The sequence below is a fragment of the Conger conger genome, chromosome 12 (genome assembly GCF_963514075.1).
Source record: "Conger conger chromosome 12, fConCon1.1, whole genome shotgun sequence".
Taxonomy (NCBI): domain Eukaryota; kingdom Metazoa; phylum Chordata; class Actinopteri; order Anguilliformes; family Congridae; genus Conger; species Conger conger.
This window is the reverse complement of record NC_083771.1, coordinates 129,052-143,542: the sequence shown is the minus strand read 5'-3', so window position 1 is coordinate 143,542 and position 14,491 is coordinate 129,052. Positions and strand designations below refer to the sequence as shown.

The following is a 14,491-nucleotide window of genomic DNA, read 5'->3' as shown; positions in this document are numbered from 1 at the left end:
AACAAAGCTCTTCACAAATTCTTCCCTCTGGGGCATGCTCCCTGGGGCTCCTGCCCATTTCACCCTTGCAGTGTTTTTTACGGCTCTCCAATTGCTAGATGACATACTTACTGTCGCTTCTCTCCACCACAAACCACTTGATCTTAGCCAAAAGGCCGAGAAGCGATAACCACAAACTGGCCCCTGCCGACGGCGCCCTCCCGGTGGCCCCGGACCGCGCTCGGGGCAGACGCCACCTGGCCCAGGAGCCGGCCCCCCTCCCCGCCTTCCCAAGAACCCTGCGCACGCACTGACTGGCCGGTCGGCGAGCTACCGTAACGACCGGACTCAGCTGGCTCCTCCCACCAAGATCCACTGTCCTCCACTGGCAGGCACAGCCGCCAAAAACACTCAACACACACCGAGTACGCTGTTACGTACTTACTACCGAGTTACTTACTGAATAGCTGCTCTCTAGGCAGCGACCAAAGCTATTTAGCGAGCGGGGCATCGATTGCACGCGGCAAGCAGGCGATAAGCCAGAAACGAGCAAGTCGGCTCGGCTCATCGGCGACTCGCAAGCAACCCGCATACCTGTCGCACATTGCCGTCTGTCCTTAAACCGTTCGAAGTTGCCCCGTCCTGTGGACGGAGCATCCAAAAATAGCACAAACTCAGGTGCGTTCCTCTCCACGGAAATCTTTAGTAAAAGGCGAAAGATTTGTGCGTGCTGAAGAGAAACCCGAGCGAAATGTGACCTTTCAGCGCACCAGGCGCCTCCGGCCCCCTTCCCAGCCACTCCCACTGACCCGGGGTTGCCACTGCCGCCAGCCGGCCGGACAGACAATCCGAGAGGGAAGGTGGGAAAAGCGAGACAGCGCAATAACAACAAACAGTTACGTCCCGCACAGAAAACTACATCATTTTGCTAAAAAACAGAGGCAAGCACACTTACAACAAGGGCACATATTCACCCTATTTACAACACAATTTACATACATACAAAAAAAACAAACAAACAAACAAAAAGGGGGAAGAACAGGGCAACCCACCCACCTAGTAAAGGACAACAAAACACAACCTTTTTTTGCACAAAACTTGGAGAGGCGCACCGTTCCCGAACGCACTGCAATAACGGGTCGATGCTTGAAGCGGACGGAGCAAGCTCCTTCTCCGACTCCCTGTGCCAAAAATCCGTTTAATATATAGTCCCCTGATAGGGGACGTATCAGATATTAAACTGATAAGAACAGATTTTTTTTATATTTAAATTAGTTTATTGGTCCGCACCAAACTCATTTCATTTACATACAAACAATAAACAAACAAAATCCAAACCACATCCTCTTAACAACTGTAAACTCAAAACCCCACCCTCCCCTGAAGTCCCAAAGTCCCAACACATTCCCACTGTACAAACACATTTCAAACCAAACAAAAACAGAACAGAAACAACCATACAACACAAAAGCAGCACCAACAAACAAAAACTTTCAAAAAACATTTTATCCCTCCACTCCAACATCGCCTTACCTTACAAACACTAAACACCAAAAACCAAAACACATCCTCTTGACAAAAGTAAACTCAAAACCCCTCCCTCCCCTGAAGTCCCAAAGTCCCAACATATTCCCACTGTACAAACACATTTCAAACCAAACAAAACCAGAACAGAAAACGCCATACAAAAACAAAGGCAGCACAAACAAACCCACAAACAAAAACCTTCAAAAACCTTATATCCCCCCTTCCATCACTCCCACCCTCCCACACTCCAAAAAAGAAACCCCTTCTTCCCTTCCAGAGAGAAAAACAAAAACAAACACAAAAGCCCCCACCCCGCCGTCACAGGCCAAAACCCCCCACCCCTCCCTCCCCCTTCCTCCTCACAATCCAGGAACGGTACCTCATTCGGGGGCCTCTGCTGGACCGGCCCCTCATCGTACCCACACTCGGACAGGGGGGAAGCCATGTCCCACACCAGGCTCTCACTGCTCGACACATCAGTGGAGTCCCCAGAGTCCAGGTGTAATCCCCCCCTGACCACGCCGAGCCTAACCTTCTTCTTCTTCTTCTTCTTCTTCTCCTTCTCCCCCGGAGATCCGCTCTCCCCGCTTGTGCTCTCCACCGCCAGCTCCTCAATGGCTTCCGCCCAAGTGGGGGTGCGGCTGCGCTTCACCCCCCCCTCCAGGCCTCCTTCCTCCGCCCCAGCTGCCCCTGCGCACACTGCCCCAAAGGCTCTCTCTTGGGGTGCCTTCCCCGCTGCCTCCACTTGGCCCACCACCTCTGCTCCACCCAGGGCCGGCACTGCTCTGCCTGCCTTCCCCTCTCCCCTCCTGGCCCGAGGACGTGGGGTGGGGGGCACTTCTCCCGATGCTGGCGCTGATGAAGCTGAAGCCTCCAGCTCCGACTCCTCCACCACCTCCTCAACCGCCTTCTCTGCCACAGGAGCTACCTCCACCGCTGGCTTGCTTCCCCCTCTCGGCACTCCCTCCTCCACTCCTCCAGGGGGCGCTGCTTCAGCCGGAGCAGCACTGCCCTGCTCACGTCCCCGCTCCTCTGCCTGGCTCTGCTGCCCCTCCCCCTGCGCTTCCTCCTCCCCACCACCAGGGGGAGCTGGCTGTCCTCCTGCTGCCTCGGCGTAGGTGCGCCTCCGGGCTGGGCAGTCCCGGATCAGGTGTTCCCCACTCCCACACAGGTGGCACTTCCTTCCTGCCGGGCACTCGCGTGCCGCATGGCCTTCCTCCCCACATGCCAAACACACAAAGAAACTGCAGTCTTTTCCCATGTGGCCGTACTTGAGGCACCTCCTGCAGTATGTAGGTAGGCCGGAATAGGTTAGAAACCCTTTATCCGGCCCGATGGAAAATACTGCAGGCAGATGCCTCACACCGCCCACCGCTTTTTCTTTTGGCCTAAGCCTCACCAGGACCTGCCTCTTCCCGTTCCACACCCCAAACCGATTCCGCATCCTCACCTCCGGCCTCAACACGGTGCAATATCTTCCGATAAACACCTCCACCTCCCTCGCCGTCACAAACGGGTTGTAAGTAAGCAGGGTAACCAGCTTCACATCACTCGAAAACAGCGGCTCCATATTTATCCCCTTTAAAATCTCTGCCTCCTTCCTTTCTTTGTAGGCCTCGAAAACCTCCAGACACAGGCCCTCACTCTCCAAAGTAACATCAAAAAGACCTCTGCTCGGGTAATCCTGCACGCAGTACATCTTCTCAACGCCAACCTTAAAAAAGTCATTAAACAGCCTTACTATGATGAACTGCAGATCCACCTTCCGTCTCTCCTCCATCGCAACCTGCAGCCGAATTGTATTCCTCCTCCGTAAAGTTCCTCCTGGCATCTCCGGTCCTGGAGCATCCATGGTCCCGCACGAAAAAACTCTGGATCGCAAAAGTTGTCTCCGTCTGATAAGAACAGATACTACACTTGATCTTAGCCAAAAGGCCGAGAATGAGACTTTATTTCACAAACAAGAACCATACAATTCATCAATACATTTTTACATTTCCACATGCCAACCCAGGCCCACCCACTTCCATGCCGCTCAAAAAACTAAATCTAACTCAGAACACAAAATCCCTCCCAACAAAGTTCCCTTCCTGTACATAACACAATCCCGTCTTAAACAAAATCCCTTCATCCCTCCCCCAACACAGTCCCACACACCTATTTAACTAAAACATATTTGCACATCTGTTACACCCCCACATATACAGTCACAACCATCCTATATACTTACATACACAACAAGACAAAACTATACCTCCTTACTTACCTATACTCACCCCTCCTGTAAACCCTCCCAAATACTCTTCCATTTCTCCCTAGCGGCATGGAATCCCCACCTTTCCTCCTCCACCCGAAATCTCCACCCCAACTCAGTCTTAACCCACCTGACTACTCCTTCCACCTTCCCTTCCACGCTACACCTCGCTGCCAGGCAGCGAGCGTCCCACAGGGCCTTCTTCACCAGCGATACTGTGAGAAGCACCACAAAAACGTCCCTGCCTCTGACCCCCTGCAGCCCCTCTCCGAAGAGCACTCCCTTCTGTGTGAGTCCCTGCAGAACCGGGAACCTGCTTTTAATGTCCCCCCACACCGCCTGTGCAAACCCACAGCTCCAAAGCGCATGGTCAACCGTCTCAACCCCAAAACACGTGTTTCTGGGGCAGAAACAATTGCGGGATATGCCATAGCGGTACAGCGTGTCCCTCACTGGCAACCTGTTTAATGCCACCAACCAGTTCAGGTCATTGAGCCTGTTCCCCAGCCTCTTCGCCTGAACCTTTCCCCATACCACTTTCGGCACTCCCACCACCTCCCCCGGCTTCAGTTTAGCCCTCAGCACGCTGTACAAGTCCCTGTGCGAGACGGCCAAACCCGGGTCCTGGCACTCCTCATTTCTCCTCGCCCATCTCATTGCGTGCCAATAGTGGCTGGGCCTGGTCTCTGCCTTCGGCACCAGATTCTGCCACGCACACAGCTGCCTCATAAACCCCCCAAACCAAAACCGCACAAAATACTGGTGCTTGTGCTGCAGTGGGGCAGTGAGCGCCGTACACAAGTTGCAAAAGAAAAGGGTGTCAAATTTCAGCCCTAAGCACGGCACGTCACGCCCTCCCTCCAATACCGGCTGATACATGCGGGCTCGCTGAACGTACTCATACGAGCCCCACAGAAAACGAAAAACAGCCCTCGTCAGGCTTTTACGCTGCCTAGCTGGCAAAGGAAACACCAAACTCAAAAAAACCAAAGACGAAAGAACCTCGGCCTTCAGCACCGTGGTCTTCCCCATGAGGGACAGAGGCCGCTGCTGCCACAAGCCTAGCTTCCTCCTGGCCATCGCAATCCTCTTGCCCCAATTCAACCCGCTACTGTCCCCTTCCATAAAATCCACCCCCAGCACCCTTAAAGGGCCAGCGCAGACCTCCATCCCACCTAGACTGTCCCTCCTTCCTGCCCAGGCTCCGAAAAATTTAATCTTACACTTACCTATATTTAATGCAGACCCAGATGCCCTCCCAAACTGGCCTACCAGCTCAAGAGCACACTCTACACTCCTGTCGCTAGTGACAAACAACGTCATGTCGTCTGCATATGCTGACATCTTTAAAACTGCTCCCCCACTACCTGGGAGCCACACCCCCTCCACTCTCCTATCCGCACGCATTGCAGCTGCCAGGGGCTCCAAATACAAAACATACAGCAGGGGGGACAGGGGGCAACCCTGTCTCACGCCCCTTGTCTGCAACACAAAATCTCCTAAAAACCCGTTTATCTTAACTTGGCTGCCAACTCCGGAATAAAGTATACTTACCCACCTTCTAAAATTGGCGCCAAAACCCAACCTCTCCAAAACTCTAAACAAAAAACTATGGCAGACCCTGTCAAAAGCCTTCTCCTGGTCCAGACTCACCAGGACCAGAGGAAGGCCTCTGTCCTCCACCCAGCTCACCACATCCCTAACCAGCTGCAGGTTGAACAGCACAGACCTACCCTCCACCCCACACGTCTGATCGCTATGGATCACGTGCGGCATGGCCTTGCCCAACCTTGCAGCTAGGGCCCGAGCAATTATCTTGTAGTCGACCCCTAACAAAGTCAGGGGCCGCCAGTTGCTCAGCTCCTCAGGGTCTCCTTTCTTATACAGGAGGGACACCACCCCTTCCCTCATAGAAGGGCTTAACTGCCCTCCCGCAAATATTTCCTCCACCACCTTTAAGAACTCAGCCCCCAGCAACTCCCAGTTCTCCACATAAAACTCCCTGCCCATCCCGTCCTTGCCAGGGACCTTCCGCCTGCTCATCCCTTTCAGGGCCTCCCACAACTCCTGTTTGGAGAACGGGAGCTCTAGCTCCGCCCTCACAGCCTCCGGAACTCGTCTGTCGAGGAACCCCAGAAAGTGATCCCCCCACTGCTGGTCCACCTCCTGCTCGCCAAACAGCTGCTGGTAAAAAGATGCGGCGACCCCTAACATCTCCCCGCTGTCCGTGTGCAGCTCCCCTTTCTGCCCCCTAAGCCCACCTACAGCTGTCCTGGCCGTCGCCGCCCTCACCGTCTGAAAAAAGAAGGCACTGCACCTCTCGTCCTTCTCAAAGCGCTCTTTCCATGCCTTGAAACAAAAAATGCCTGCCCTTTTCTCGCACCACCTCCTCTGCCACTGCTTCAGCTCATCCACCTCCTGCACCCTCAGCTCACAACCCTTATTCCACTCCTCATAAAGGTCTTGCAGCCTCCTTCTCACAGCCCGAAACTCCCCCACATCTTTATCCCTTTTCCGCTTCATATACCTCCTTGCTAAAATTCCCACCCGCCTTTTGATGCTCTCCCACCAGTCCACCCAAGACCCATAGAGCGGCCTCAGGTTCTGCCAGCCCTGGTACGCCCATTGCAGCTGCTTCCTAAACTCGTCGTCCCCCACTATCCCCTCGTTCAGTTTCCAGTACCCCCTGCCAAAGGTCCTACTGGAAACTAAAACCCCCACAGTAAGTGCCAAGTGGTCAGAAAACCACACTGGAGTCACAAAACCAAAACTTATTCTTTGCCCCTTCTGTAAAAAAATATAATTGATGCGACTCTGGCTCCCCCTTGTGTTCACCCAGGTCACGCCAGGGCCCTGCTTATTCACAACCCGATAAGCATCCTCCAAATTAAACCCCTGTACAACAGAACATAATCCCCTGAGGCTCGCATCCTTCCCCTTATCAATACTGGTATTGAAATCCCCCCCCAAAATCAAAAACCTTGTCGAGCACAGCAATGCGTCAAACCCCGAAAACACCTCCCTCCTGCCAACCGGGTCAGCGGGGGCGTACACGTTGACCACCCTGTATTTTGTATTCCCCCAGTCAAAATCAACTAATAACACCCTGCCCTGCACGGCAGACAAACAATGTACGATCTTAAAATCCCTCCCACCAAACAAAACCCCCACTCCAGTGGAATGAACTCCCCCCACACTCCATCTTGACTCCCCTCTCCCCCACTCCTTAGAAAACCGTTTACAATCTGCCCCATCCCTCAGATGCACCTCTTGCAGGAGGCAGATATGAAAATCCAACAATGAGAGGTGTGCAAATACCGCCCCCCTCTTCTCTTTATTCTGCAACCCCCTCACATTGACGGTCGTTATTTTGAGTTCCGCCATGTTTCCAGTGTACATGACCAAATCCCCTTTACTCTCTTTCCTCCCTATCATCCAATACAAACCCCTCCATGTCCCACTCGAGGGGGGACTCCCCTCCCAGGCCCATGTCCGAGTTGTCCTCCAGCAGCGACTCCTCAGCCACGTATGTCAGAGCCGCATAGCGGTTCGACAAATTGACCTCCGAGCCAGACTTGTGCAGCTTGGAGGGATCGGAGTCCTCGAAAGAGGCCCGCTTCCTCCCTGCCACTCTTGCCCACTGCATGCTGTCCTCTGCAGGCTCCGTGTCCCCCCAAGCAAGCGGGGTTCCCAGATCCCCGGAGGCCAACCCAGCAATATCCACCTCCGCCTGAGCTGGACCATGACCTGGAGCTGGATTCGGGACTGGAGCTGGTTCGGGGACTGGAGCTGGTTCGGTGACTGGAGCTGGTTCGGGGACTGGAGCTGGTTCGGTGACTGGAGCTGGTTCGGGGACTGGAGCTGGATCAGGGACCGGAGCCGGAAGATCCTTCCCTCCCACCTGCTTGCCTCGAAAAGCAGCCGCTGCTGCCCTGCGGAAGCGCTGCGCTAACCCGGAATGAACCGGGCTGTCCGGGCTCTCCGGAATAACCACGCCCGGAACCGGATCGGGAGCCGGGCCAGCGACCGGAGCTAGCGCTGCAGTGGAAAACGCCTTGTGCCGTCCCTTCCCTCCACCTGGTTCAGGTGCAGCCTGAGCAGGAGCAGGAGCAGGGCCTCCTTTCAGAGGCCGTGCAGACGCCCCAGCCGACAAAGGAGCTACAGGAACCGAGCCAACAACAGCACGCGCGCAGGCAGGGACTTTCGACGGGCCTGGTATTTCCTCATCAAGGGACCCCCTCCGGGAATCCGGTCCTGGCTCGTGCTTTGCCTTTCTCTTGCCCTCTCCTCCGGTAACAGGATGAGTCCCCTTGGCGCTCCTCTCTCCTCCACCACCAGGGGGATCCACGGCCTCGTCCTCCACCTCACAACCAGCCCCTCCCATTACCTCCGCGTAGGTCTTCCTCCGTTCCGGGCACGCCCGAAACAGGTGCAGCGTGCTGGAACAAAGGCTGCAGCTTTTAGGCGCGGCACATTCCTTGGCCTGGTGATCCTCAGCTCCACAATTCCTACAATTGCTTGCCTTACAGTCCTCTTTCAAGTGACCGTATAGGCCGCAACGCCTGCAGTATACTGGCATTCCCGGGTAATAGAGATATCCCCTATCCGGGCCTATGGCAAAACTCCCAGGAGGGTGTTTGTACCCACCAGCGCTAAGCGAATCCGTTTTGAATTTAACCATGTAACGCCTCTTTCCAGTCCAAAACCCATACTTGTTCTTCACTTTGGAGCCCTCCTTCACTTCTGCGCAATAGCGGTGCAAAAAACATAAAATGTCCGACTCCAACACAAAAGGATTATACAAATGAATCACTAAAGGCCTGAGGGGCCTGGAATACAGCAGCCAGACCGTGACTCCTCTCAAAACTGCATTATCCCTAGCCTCCTTGAATCGGTGGTAGAAATTCAAACAGTCCACTTCCGTAACAAAAGTTAAATCAAACAGGCCTCTACTTGGCACATCTTGTAGACAAAAAACAGAATCAGGCTCCAAAGCAAACAGACCTTTGATGATCTTCTCCACGAAAAAATCCAGCGTCACCGTCTCTCTCATCCCTTCCGAAACCTCGAACCTGACGGTATTCCTCAACCGCACCCGGTGGGTCGGCACCTCTTCGTCCTCCAAAGACATCGCTCCCGCGAAGAACAGATACTACACTTGATCTTAGCCAAAAGGCCGAGAAGCGATAACCACAAACTGGCCCCTGCCGACGGCGCCCTGCCGGTGGCCCCGGACCGCGCTCGGGGCAGACGCCACCTGGCCCAGGAGCCGGCCCCCCTCCCCGCCTTCCCAAGAACCCTGCGCACGCACTGACTGGCCGGTCGGCGAGCTACCGTAACGACCGGACTCAGCTGGCTCCTCCCACCAAGATCCACTGTCCTCCACTGGCAGGCACAGCCGCCAAAAACACTCAACACACACCGAGTACGCTGTTACGTACTTACTACCGAGTTACTTACTGAATAGCTGCTCTCTAGGCAGCGACCAAAGCTATTTAGCGAGCGGGGCATCGATCGCACGCGGCAAGCAGGCGATAAGCCAGAAACGAGCAAGTCGGCTCGGCTCATCGGCGACTCGCAAGCAACCCGCATACCTGTCGCACATTGCCGTCTGTCCTTAAACCGTTCGAAGTTGCCCCGTCCTGTGGACGGAGCATCCAAAAATAGCACAAACTCAGGTGCGTTCCTCTCCACGGAAATCTTTAGTAAAAGGTAGTTTTATTGGTTTTTATAATTTCTCTGAACAATTTAAAATCTTTTTTCTTTTTTAAAACACACTCAATAACACAAAACAAATCATTTAGAACAAACACTTAAACCAAAGGGAACAAAGACATCAAAACAATGAATGAAAAACAAATTTTAAGAAAAAGTGATTAAAAAAAAATAGTCACAAAACACAAAATCAATATGTGATTCAAAGAAAACAAAGGTGGATTAAAACACCAAGAAAAAGGAAAGTCCATTTCGCTCAGGTTTGCTGTCCTGAGAGGCTTCTGTGTCCCTTGGAGGGGGGTGGACTATATGATAAGTTCTTTCCAGTGGTCCACCCCCCACTTCTCTCTCGCCAGATTCTTGTTAGTGTGCATGTCCACCAGAATGCCGTCCTGGAGGAGGTTTTGGATCCTCCTCCGGAGAGTGACCAGGTCTACAGTTTTCTGGTAGACCTTGATGTTCCTCGTCTCCCACAGGACCTGCTTCACGGTGTTGATGATCCTCCACTGACGCTGGAGCACGGTGGTCTTGCATCCCCCCGGCGGACCGTAGAGGATGCCCTCAGCCATCAGGGAGGACCTCGGCAGGAACCTGCTTAGGGAGACAGAGGAACAAACAAGGCCCCAGACCCCCCTGGCCACGGAGCACTCCCAGAACAGGTGGTGAATGTGTTCTGAGTCAGTGCATCCGTGGGGGCAGCGTTCAGACAGGGCTAAGTGCCGGCGATACATAAATGTTCTGGTGGGGAGACACCTATGGGCTGTCATCCAGGCAATGTCTTTTTGTTTGTTTGTGAGACACTTATGTGTCACATTTGCCCAGATGACTTGCGGGTCCAGGTCTGCCCCCCCCCTCGGGAGCGTTACAATTTCTCCAGATCTTAAATGAGCCATAATCATTTTATAGCTCCACGAGGTTAGGCCAGCCCTGGGCAGATCCGTCCTGTAGGCAAAGTCCTTCAGGGCTCGGTAGACGTAGGGGGGGTCCCAGCTATAAGGTATGGTGAGGTCCAGCACACCCAAGCCCATTGCTCTGAGGAAGGGGGTGGCATAGTACCTGGCAAAGGTACCAGAGGCCTTACCCACCTTCCCTGCATTCTGGACAAGGGTGGCCAGACCCTGCACCATAATGATGTTGACAATGTCTGGGACCCCCCGCCCCCCATTCCGCTCCTCTTTGAGGAGGGTGACGCGTTTAAGTTTTTCCATGGTGCTCCCCCAGACAAAGCGGAAAGCCATCCGGGTGATTAGCTTCCCGGTGGCTTTGTCCGGGGGAAACACCCTCCCCACATAGAGCAGAATGGGTAGGACAATTGCCTTCAGGACAAGGAAATCTTTAGTAAAAGGCGAAAGATTTGTGCGTGCTGAAGAGAAACCCGAGCGAAATGTGACCTTTCAGCGCACCAGGCGCCTCCGGCCCCCTTCCCAGCCACTCCCACTGACCCGGGGTTGCCACTGCTGCCAGCCGGCCGGACAGACAATCCGAGAGGGAAGGTGGGAAAAGCGAGACAGCGCAATAACAACAAACAGTTACGTCCCGCACAGAAAACTACATCATTTTGCTAAAAAACAGAGGCAAGCACACTTACAACAAGGGCACATATTCACCCTATTTACAACACAATTTACATACATACAAAAAAAACAAACAAACAAACAAAAAGGGGGAAGAACAGGGCAACCCACCCACCTAGTAAAGGACAACAAAACACAACCTTTTTTTGCACAAAACTTGGAGAGGCGCACCGTTCCCGAACGCACTGCAATAACGGGTCGATGCTTGAAGCGGACGGAGCAAGCTCCTTCTCCGACTCCCTGTGCCAAAAATCCGTTTAATATATAGTCCCCTGATAGGGGACGTATCAGATATTAAACTGATAAGAACAGTTTTTTTTTTTTTTTTTTTTTTTTTGTTTAAGAAACTTTTATTTTACAAATTACATTTTATTTACATTACATACACATAACGCCAACAGTATACCCCCCAGACAATACATATACATTCATTATTTACACTTTTATGTACACTATTTACACTTTTGCCTCTTTACAGGCTCAAGGCGTCCTTCACCTTTTCCCATATCTTCTCACCCCTTTTTTTTCCCTCTCCCCGGGCGCACACCCTCATCTCCATCTCCACCCTTCTCTCCCACCCCTTGACACACTGCACTCCTGTCATGCCATCTGAGGGATTCAACATCTTTTTATTTCTGCTGTCCCACAGGGCCAGTTTCCCCAAGCTCACTAGGAGGCTGAAAACCTCCCTCCCCTCATCTTCCAGGCTCTCCACCCCAGCAGCCCTCATGACCCCCTCTTTTTCCACTGCTGTGGCCCATACCGGGAGAAACACCCCCCTGTTTGCCCTTCCCCAGAACACTCTTGCGAAAGGGCATTCCCATAGGGCGTGCCCTCCCGTCTCCTCCCTCCCACAGCCCCTGGGACACAGCGGACTCCTGGCAGTGCCAGCCCTATACATCCTCTCCCTCACTGGTAGTCTTCCCAGGCCTCCCAGCCAGTTCAGGTCTCCTGCCCGGTTTGGGAGCCACCTGGCCGTCAACCACCTCCACTGCCCTCCACACCTTTCCACCTCCCTCTCTGCCTCCCTCGTCCTCCTACCCAGGATCGCATTATATAGGGCTCTATGGTCCTGTAACCCCTGTGCCCTGATGAGCTCTCTATTTGCCCTCCAGACCATCATTGCCCTTGTATAACACCACGGGGTGTCCTCGGCCCTCTGTTGTCCCACCCCACCAGCTCCCTCATGGCCGTCCCCACCCACATCCTCATGAGGTGCCGGCACTTGTGGCCCTCATCTCCCACCAGTGTGTCGAAAATGCTCTTTAGATGTAAAACATCCAGCTTTAAGCCCACGTCCACTAGGCCTCTTCCCCCTTTCTCCACCGGCAAAAATAACACATCCCGCTTTACCGGCTCCAACCGCCCTCCCCACAAGAAATAAAAAATCAGCCGGTTCAGCCTCACCCTGCACACCGCCGGTATCGGAAAAACTTTCCCTAAATAAATTAATTGTGGCAACAAGTCTGCCTTCACCACTAGTACCTTACCTGTCAAAGTCAACGCTCTCGCCCTCCACAAGCCCACCCTCCTCTTTATCTTTTCCAGGCACTGCTGCCAGTTCAGCCTATCCGCCCTTTCTCTGCTGAATCGAACCCCCAGCACCTTCATCCCGTCTTCGCACGTTGCCAGGCCCTGCTCCTCCCCCCTTCTCCCTCTCCATCCCTCGGTCACCATCACTGCCGACTTGCTATGATTTATTTTCGACCCCGACCCCCTACAGTACTGGCCCACCAGGCCCATGACCCTCCCTATGTCCCCGTCTGAGGAGACCACTACTGTGGTGTCGTCCGCATACTGCAGCACCTTTACCCTCCCCCCCCCGCTGCCTGGGATTTGCAGGCCTTTGAACTCCCTGTCCTGCCTCATCAGCTCCGCCAGGGGCTCTATGACACATACGTATAAAAGCGGGGACAAAGGACACCCCTGCCTCACCCCCCTACCCTGCCTCACCTGCGCACTCAGGGCTCCATTCACCCTCACCCGGCTGAAGGCCCCGTTGTAGAGGGTCCTCACCCAGGCGATAAAGCCCTCCCCGAACCCCATCCTGCCCAGCACCTGCACCAGGAAGGCATGGTCCACCCGGTCGAACGCCTTCTGCTGGTCCAAACCGATCACCCCTACCCCCACTTTCCTGCTCCTCGCCCAGCTCAGCACATCCCTTAGCAAGATCAAATTCTGGGACCCCATCCTTCCTGGGACCGCACAGGTTTGATCCGGCCCCAGAACCTCCCCCAGCACCCCCTTGGCCCTGTTAGCCATCACCTTCCCCAGCACCTTGTAGTCGGTGCAGAGGAGTGTGACTGGCCGCCAGTTCCCCAGATCTGTCCTCTCTCCCTTCTTGAACAAAAGGTTTATTACCCCCTCCCTCATAGATAGGGGCATTTTCCCCACTTCTCCCACCCGGTTCAAAACCTCCACCAAATCTTCGGCCATTATTCCCCAGAAGTGGGTGTACAACTCCCTGGTGATCCCGTCCCTCCCTGGAGTCCTCCCCACTTTTAGGGAGAACAAGGCCTTCCTTACCTCTTCCTGACCTATCTTCCTCCCCAGGGCCTCCTGCTGTCCCTCCCTTACCTTCCTCCAGAGCTTCCCTACCAGCCTGTCCCCCTCCTCTGTGTCCCTCTCCTCTCTCCCAAACAGCACAGAGTAGAAACGCGCTGCTGCGTCCAGCTTCTCCTCTTGCTTCCTAACCTCCCCCTGGCCTGTCATTATCGCCTCCATCCATCCATCATTTTGGCGCTCCCTCACCGCTTTAAAAAAGAAAGGCGTTACCTTTTCGTCCCTTTCCCTCCTCTCCACCCTTGCCAGGAAGGCAAACCGCCTTGCTTTCCCTATATAGTGTGCTTTTATGTTCTCTTTTAAGGCCTTGACCTCCTCTGTCCTTACCCTCCCTCCCCTGTTTGCCAGGCCCACCCAGTATTGTAACTCGCTCTGCAGTGCCCACACCCTCTCTCTCTCTTCCCTCCTCTTCGCTATACCATAGGCCACACAGAACTCCCTCACCCTTTGCTTCACCACCTCCCACCACTCCAAGATGCAGGAAAATTGGGCTTTGAAGGCCTTCCACCCCAAATAAAATTCTACAAACTGCTCCACAAACACCGCATCTTCCAGGAGTTCAGCATTAAAGCTCCACATCCTGCTTTTCTCCCGTTCCCCTCCCTCTAAAATGCATTTTATTGCGCAATGGTCGGAGGACCAGCTTGGCACCAGCACAAAATTTTTTAACTTAAACGCCTTTGAAACAAAAAAATAATCCAGCCTTCTCCTACAGCCCCTGGAGTTCGCCCATGTAAACCCCTCCCCCTGTCGGCCATTTTCCCTAAACCCATCAAACAAAGAAAACCTAACTAAAATCTCTTTTTCTAAATAACTAACTGAAAAATCCCTCCTTCCTCCCACTATCCCTTCATCCACAGCCACATTAAAATCCCCTCCC

General features: G+C 53.8%; 2 non-coding genes and 4 pseudogenes across 2 annotated transcripts; all 6 read right to left on the bottom strand.

The window, feature by feature from the left end:
* Positions 1-612: 612 nt before the first annotated feature.
* LOC133105716 (U5 spliceosomal RNA) lies at positions 613-729 on the bottom strand. Its single transcript, XR_009703910.1, has one exon. It is a non-coding gene; the product is annotated as a U5 spliceosomal RNA (small nuclear RNA).
* Positions 730-1,080: 351 nt separating this feature from the next.
* LOC133106452 (U2 spliceosomal RNA) lies at positions 1,081-1,259 on the bottom strand (annotated as a pseudogene).
* Positions 1,260-3,319: 2,060 nt separating this feature from the next.
* On the bottom strand, positions 3,320-3,453 carry LOC133106587 (U2 spliceosomal RNA; annotated as a pseudogene).
* Positions 3,454-8,857: 5,404 nt separating this feature from the next.
* LOC133106561 (U2 spliceosomal RNA) lies at positions 8,858-8,948 on the bottom strand (annotated as a pseudogene).
* A 1,796-nt stretch (positions 8,949-10,744) lies between these two features.
* On the bottom strand, positions 10,745-10,853 carry LOC133106119 (U5 spliceosomal RNA; annotated as a pseudogene).
* Positions 10,854-11,209: 356 nt separating this feature from the next.
* On the bottom strand, positions 11,210-11,403 carry LOC133106539 (U2 spliceosomal RNA). Its single transcript, XR_009704543.1, has one exon. It is a non-coding gene; the product is annotated as a U2 spliceosomal RNA (small nuclear RNA).
* Positions 11,404-14,491: the final 3,088 nt, after the last annotated feature.